The sequence below is a fragment of the Poecilia reticulata genome, linkage group LG13 (assembly GCF_000633615.1).
Source record: "Poecilia reticulata strain Guanapo linkage group LG13, Guppy_female_1.0+MT, whole genome shotgun sequence".
NCBI classification, from domain to species: Eukaryota; Metazoa; Chordata; class Actinopteri; order Cyprinodontiformes; family Poeciliidae; genus Poecilia; species Poecilia reticulata.
The window spans coordinates 17,389,317-17,397,047 of record NC_024343.1 but is presented as its reverse complement, the minus strand read 5'-3'; the positions used below and the strand labels follow the sequence as shown (position 1 = coordinate 17,397,047).

Below are 7,731 nucleotides of genomic sequence, written 5' to 3'. Positions count from 1 at the left end.
CAGGCTGGTGCAGCGTGACTTAAGCTTTGCTGTGTTTTGGACGACCTATCGTCAGCCTTATGCAAGGTGTTTGAGCTTCTCGTTTCCGTCTTTGTCACATTTTTCTGTCACTCCTGTTCAGTTAAATCTTTTTTTTTTTTGACATTTTACGCATGTTTGCTCGAGCAAACGATCGGCTTGTGAAGCTGAATTTACGAGACGTTTACGACAAATTCTGAAACCTCAACAGCAATTAAAGCCGTAAAGTTTGCACGAGTGCCACCTGACAGCTGGGGATCTCTGTGCCTTCTCCGTCAGATGTCAGGCTAGCATGCAACATAGCCTAACATATACAAATATAAGACAAATATCTCTCAGACCATGTTTCCCCAGTTACTTGTTTTTGTAAATTTGACCTTTGTCTTTGCAGAGAAAAGCAGAGCTCATCTCCGGTTACTCTCCATCTGCCGCAAGTGAAGACCTCAGTGGTAAACATGTCCTCTTCTCTTTGGTCCACACACATTTATTTATCGTTTCCGCTTGTGTGAAGCCTCGTCTTCAATTGCAAAATCAGAATCGGACTCTCTGATTGGGTCACTTTTCTGCTGTGAGTGGATTTCAGTTGTGTAACATTTTCGGAAGCTAAATAAGCATTGCACAAACCATAAGGATGCTACCTGAAACTTTTTTTTTTACCCCCCCCCCCGATTTTGTGAACTGATTGAGATGGTTTGTTTCCATAAAGATAAAGAAATGTTGTTGATTACTATTTCTACCTAGTTCCGCTTATTTTTTCAAATGTGCTTCTCCTCTTAAGGTCTTTCTTCCTTGTAATTTTTGAATATAGTCCTATTCTGTAAATTCAAATATGTGTTCCAATGAACCCAGGGCAATTAGTTTTCATTTTTTCATCTTTATTGGTCTAATGTAATCATTCATGATTTTTTTCTTAGCTGTAAGCAGAAAATCATCCTAGTAAACAAAAATAATATGTGGTGTTTCACTTAGTGAATTTAATTGCTGAAAAACATTCACTTTTCTATGGTATTTTTTATTCAATTGAGTACGAATGCGATAGCATAGTTTTTAAATTATCTTTATTGTTTCATTAGCATATTCACTTTTTAATTATTTTTTATTTTCTTTGTTCTGTGAAGCACTTTGTGGTTTTTATCTCCAAATGGGGAAGCATAACTAAGATGTACTTACTTTTTATTTCTATTTTATTTCTTTAAAATATCAATGAAATCAATCAATCAATGAAACTTAGATGTAAAAGTTACCAAAAGGCGATGGTTGGATAATGCCTCGCTTCTAACGTCGCTACACATATGATGCATCAGTCAGTATGTGTTAAAAATTCAAAGTAGTTTCATAACATAAATATTTTTGTGTCTTGAGGGCAAATTTTCTTATTCGGGGAACCCAAACAGAATGAGAGAAACGGTAGTGTGCTAATTCTTAAAATAAAAGTTTTGACACTCCAATTGTAAGTCAGCTACTATATTTCATCTAGTTACGAAAAATATAGTAACTAATGTGAAAAATGAACTTGCTGAAAAGTTCTAGGAGAACGCAACCAGTATGACCAGTTTGAAACCAGTGGATCGAACTTGTTTGTTGACTCGACTTGGCGCACTTATTGGTTGATTCGTCTCTTTCTCTCTCTCTGCTCTCACCTCTTTGCACCCAAAGCACATAGTCCAGAGTTGTTTTGTTGACACGTCTACATTAGATATTAGACTTCACTGTTTTTGTGTTTTGCTTTTACAAAGAGTGGAAATAATGTTAATGTATCTCCTGAAGGCCTTTAGGCGTCTGCAAACTCGTGTTGATGTTGCTGCGGCTTAAACTGAGTCGCATTTTATTATCGCGTGCAAAAGAAAGAGACATATTTAGACACGAAAAGCGATTCGGTTCAGTTAACTTTTCTTCCCCGAACCTTCATTCGGCAAAATATAGAAAAGGTTAGGATAACAAACAAACGTATAAAGGGATAAAATGTTATTTCCGTTGCTTGGAAGATGTAAACATGTTGGATGAAATATGTTTCCCCGTCACCAGTTGTTCGTCCTGGGTGGGATAGTTAAGTGGGTTTATCTGTCTTTGTGTGAGAAAGTCTAAAATAACTGAAAACACAATTTTCCAAGCTCTCCTTTGTTTCTGCAGGAAAATCCCCTTCTGTCCCGATTCCTTAAAACAAACACAACCCCTTCCTTTAATTTAACGTAACCGCAGGGGCTCGAGTAACACGAACCATTAAATCATATCTTCACTATCACCTGTAAGTACACACCAGGTGTTGTTGTTGTTGTGTTTTTTTAAAACAAAGAACCTCCCAAAAACTCCTCACAGGGTTGTCTTCGCTTGTGATTCTTGCGAGATTTAGGAAAAGCTCATTTGAAAGCAACAAAATTAGATCATTTCACACTTTTTACCCAAAGGCTTCGGAGGCACACAAGAGACGTCAAACGCTTGTTGTTTGTTTTAAAGCGCGAAGCCTGAAAGATTTCCTCCCTGCCTTATCTCCGCATCAATTAATCAACAACTTGTGTCTTTTAAGCGGACACGCTCTCAGGCCTGCATACATGCATTCCTGCGCTGAGATGAATGGCGGCCATTGATGCGTCTCCCTTTTGAGGCCCGCTGCCAGAGCGAGCGTTGTGCCGAGCAGGTGAGTGGTGGAGAGGTAAACCGATCTCCCCCTGCACGCTCCCCTTCTACCCCGCCTCTCAACCCAATAGACACACATACACCCCCCCTGGATTTTTCATGTTTTTCCCTATATTCGCTGCTTCCTGGGCCTCACGTCTACCTGCCGCCGCATTCTTGCTCCATCCATGTCAAACCGTTGTTTTGGTTTTTTTTCTTTTTGTATTAGCACTCTTTGTTGTTTTGCTTCCTCTCTGTCACTTTGTCTTCATTACCCAGTTTGGTCGAGTCGTCTCTACCCGTGTTACCCGTGTCTTATCCGTCGTGCTTGGGTGACCCGTCTCTCCCCGCCATGACGCGAGGTCGGGACGCCAAGACAGACTGCGAGAACATAAGAGAAGCTGAGCCAATAGTACAGTTTCTTTCACATCGCTCTAATAAAGTCTGTTGCCTCAGAGGTTTGTTGGTCAGCATTAGTGATCAAACGGCATCATGAAGACAACAGCAGGCAAGGCAGGGATGAAGCTGTGGAGAAGCAAGGCTAAGTTATAAATCAATATAATATAGACTATAAACATAATATCTCTGGAGGAGCATCAGAGACCCACAGCTCAGGTACAGGAAAATCTGTTAACAAGTCAACTAAGAGTCAGACAATCCACAAATCAGATTTTTATGGAACGTCTGTACGGCTTGTCCCACTGAGATCCAGGATTTTATTATAGACCTGTTTTGATAAAATAAAACCAACAAATTGCAAATAATATAAGCAGTGAAGGAATCCGACTCAATTAAAGAAGACAGTTTTAGCTTAATTTAAATACTTAATAAAACACATTATTCTCATTGCATAACATGGTGGTGGAAGCATCATTATGTGTGGAAGCTGGTCAGAGACGATGGGAGGATTATTGGGACTAAATGCCCAATAAGTAGGGCCACAACAACATTGCATGGGGCCTTAAGCAGGGTTTTGGTAAAGGGCTCCACTTCCTGTTGCAGACATTAGCATCAGTGACGGTGCCTTTTATACAGCTTTAATGGAAACTGAGAGAGGAAACTAGGTTTCACTGGTTAAGCTTAAAAGCAATCGCAGATAATTGATTCTTATTTAACGAGATGCATTAGAAAACAAACCAAGCATAGACAAAGAAAAGATTTACAACTTGGCACCATATTGTAACCATGTTAACACAATAATCAAACAGTCTTTGCATTTTTACAAAGTAAACTTGCCAATTCCTTTAAATCTAAATATGTACTTAAATTAGGAATTTTTTAAAAGTTAATCCTTTTTAAAGCTGTCAAATCAAATTTAACAGCTTTTTCTTTCTAAAAAAAAACCATAAAAGTTTTAGATCTATAATCTGTTAAAATTTAAGCTGTGGAGACCATAAGATGTTGCTTAGTTTGCTTATGCCTTGGGCCGGCTCTAATCTAAGAATCTGAATGTTTCAGATTTTTTACTTTTGTCGTATTTTCAAAATCATTTTAAAAAATATCTCACTTCTTTATGTGGGTCAGTCCCCAATCCATTAAGGTGTAACAAACTGTAAACTGACTGCAGTTTTGGTCAAACATAATCATTAAACCTTTTTCAGATGAGCAGGACTCCCTCAGCCCTTGTTTTAATCTGGCTACTGTCACCCAATCCAACAGCCAGCAGTAATAAACATATTTACCAACTGACTATCCAGAAGAATAAAAAGACTTTTCAGGGTTTTTACGTCATATTTTCCATGTATTGTAAGAGATACATTATCCAGGAATGCATGACAGCAAACTCCTAGCCAGGTTTGTCCTCCGTGTAAAAGTCCTGGCTTGTTTCCCCTTCTGTTTGAGGTTAAACATGAAGTCTTCTTGGTCTGTTGTGTGTTTTACTCCACCTTTTGAATGGGAATGCAAAGGAGACGATTTACGTCATGCCTGCTTCACGCACATGCAACAGAAACCGCAGTGCTTCTTGTTTTTTAGCGCTTCCTCTGCCTGCGATCAAGAAAGTGTGGCGCAAATGCAAAAAATTTTATAAATAAAGAGAACTCCAGGTGTTTGTGAAAATATCTCAAGCTTTCCTTTGTGAAGGCATTGTGTAGTACCCTTCAACCATCCGACAACGAGAGCACCAATCAGAGTAATAGCCAAAAGGATCTCTGGAGGAGTATCGGACATCGTGAGCTCAGGAGGGGCAATCTGTTGAAATAAAAAAAGTAATTCTTATAATCCAGTTATTCTTCTGCTGCCGGGACAGGAAAGCTGGTCAGAATTGATGTTGCAAATACTTATACTTACCAATTCCTCATACCTGACAGAAAGCAGTCTTCCTGTTGAAGTCCCAGTCTACGTTAGCATCTCAGTGAAACCTCTTCTTTCCTGAAATGGCTTCCAGATTACAGGTAATCTCAATCTGTCAGATCGTTTAACACCCTGAATGCCTCCACTGTGGGCTGAGTTCGTGTTTCATATCATCAGAAGGCTGGAAAATTTATTTAAAACAACACGGTTTCTGAGAAAATAAATTAGTTTTATTTCATAGAGGTTCAGTCAAATAAAGCGTGTTTAACCCCTTCAGGTAGCGGCGCTGCAACCCGACAGGACTTGGACTGCCTTCGTCTGTCCTCCGGTTATTTACCGAAACACTGTTGAACTCAAGCCTCATTTGCAAAGTTTAAAGCCTCCCTTCTGTTTTCCCCCCCATTCTTTGTTAAACTGCCCCCCTCTCACCCTCACCACCTACCATCAACAAATAGGTGTCTCTGATCTCTTTCCCCGTTCCTTAACCTGCAATAACAGCGTCCCCCTCAAGTCCTGACCCCACACCCCTCTCCCATACCATCCGCAGGGAGCCCCCTAAGAACTCCACTGGGTGGTCTCCTCCTCCCTCCTCCCCTGGTTACGATTTTTTTTTTTTTTTTTTTTTTAGGGGTCAGAAGTCAGAGGTGAGCCCCAACAGTGTGTGGGAAACGTGCTGCGCCGTGTGCTGTGTGCTGGGGTTAGGAGTAGGGGGAAAAGAACAAAAAAAAAAAGAGGAGGAAGGAACCCAGGTTTCCTCCTTGGACTTTACTAAAGCTGCCTTAATGGGACCCAACGGTGGTCAGCAGGACAGAGAAACACCGCCGCAGCGCCGGTGTCGGTTACAGTTTTGATTTATCTGGCTCAGTTTCTCCCCAAAACGTGAGCGTGTTTGGGCTGGGAGGGAGGCAGGGCAGACTGGTTTAGGCCGAGGGATCAACAGAGACGCCGTGCAGGATAATGGGCGGCGGGGCTCGCTCATGTGCCGATGTGTATAATTGTGTCTGATGTCTGTATATGCATGAGGCAACCTAGATCCCTTGCTGAGTGTGTGCTAACGTGAAGTATTTATTAGGGACTGTCTAGCCAGCGCTGTGTCAAAGAAGCTTAAAGTGATTTATTGGCGGGGCCGAGAGAAGCTGGTTATTTTACTGACGAATCTCTGTGTATTTTGGAGGTGATGGCCTTGATTTCTGTCCAGTGGTGGATAACAAGTCTGTTTGACAGCATTTGTGCTGCGCTGTGAAATCTTAAAATACGCTTTGAAAGGTCCGTAATTTGTTGGAATTTTTTTTAATTTTTTTTTTTATGCATTGCCTTATTCTTTATTGGAAGTTGTTGATTAAAAAGCATCGCTAAATTGAAGAGAGCCCTGGTGACCGCAGTGTAATTTGAGGTTGACATATAATGACGCAATGGAAAGCAAATAAGTTTCCCCCCCACTGCAGTGAATTCTGAGTGTCTCAGTCTAATAAAATACTATGAAAAAGGTTTTATTTTCAAAAGCCAGTTAAGATAGAAAACAATTGTCGTTTATCTGTGTGGCGACTGTGGCTGTGTGGGTAGAGTAGTCGTCTTGCGATCGGAAGGTTGTAGGTTCGATGTCCCTACATGTTGATGTCCCCTTGGGCAAGGCACTTAACCCCCAAATTGCCTACCGAGCTGTGCATCAGTGTATAAATGTGTGAGCATTTGTGAGTGCGAATGGGTGAATGTCACTCTAGTGTAAAATGCTTTGAGTGGTCAAAATGATCGGATAAAGCGCTATATAAGTTCAGTTCAATTATCATAAAATCCTAAGAAAATAATAAGATTTGTAGTTGACACCGACCTCCATAACACCGAGGCTTTATTTACACATCACCTTCTCACATTGTATTGGACGTCTGAAAACACAGGCCTCACTGTAGATGTGCAGACGTCCACCGCTGCTAATAATACGCTCAGAATGAAAACAGAGCGTGGAGCGTGTGTTTGTCAACGCTCCAGCTATAATAACATGATCTGTTGCCGCGGTAAACCTTGGCACCCTGCTGTTTTTGTGTGTTTGTGTGCTTTCTGCCCTTTGGGCAGCAACTAAAACTTCAGGACATCGTGTCTTCATAAATGGATCTCCCTCCAACACGGAGACTGCACACAGATTAGCACTTTTATAGTCCACATTCGTGAGGTTTACCTGTTCTGTCTGCTGCACGTGGACCTGCGCTCGCCAAAAGGTTTAGAAGATCCAGTTTGCACACTTTGCATTAGTTTACTTCCCGACACATGATTATAAAACTGGCCTCTCAGTAGAACAAAGTATTGTATTTACAAGGCGTCCAGGTTTTTTTTCTCGCTTAGGACTTGCTCAATTGTCCTATTGAATGGAGTCCCAATAAAACACTGGAGGCAGATACAATCCATGGAAGCCCAGAGTAAACTTCCTGAGTTTTGTTTTTCACTGTGCCCTTTGTCTCTATTGAAGGACACAACTAACAAACACTTAAAAATAGAAAGACGTCACGAGACACTGCTGACGGCTCACCTCTGCTGTGACTTCTGTTTTTGTTTTGTTTGAACACAGAGCCTTGCAACAAATTATTGGCTTTATATTTTCTGATTTTGCCAGCTCCAGACTGAAATGAGCTTTAGAACATTTCTTTTGGATTATATACAATCGACCAACACAAAGTAAGCCGGTGGCTCAGAGAATGTAATTTGAAATCAAACTCTGAAAGTATGAAATGCAAATTAATACAGTCTCTTATTTTTGTTTGATGCATCTAAATAAAATCTACTGCAATAAATTACATACAGACTTCACCAAATTGG

General features: G+C 40.7%; 1 long non-coding RNA gene across 1 annotated transcript; it reads left to right on the top strand.

Annotated features, from left to right (window-relative positions):
* Window positions 1-409: 409 nt before the first annotated feature.
* LOC103474626 (uncharacterized) lies at window positions 410-3,027 on the top strand. The gene is made up of 3 exons (XR_535208.2): window positions 410-467; window positions 2,543-2,653; window positions 2,911-3,027. It is a non-coding gene; the product is annotated as an uncharacterized LOC103474626 (long non-coding RNA).
* Window positions 3,028-7,731: the final 4,704 nt, after the last annotated feature.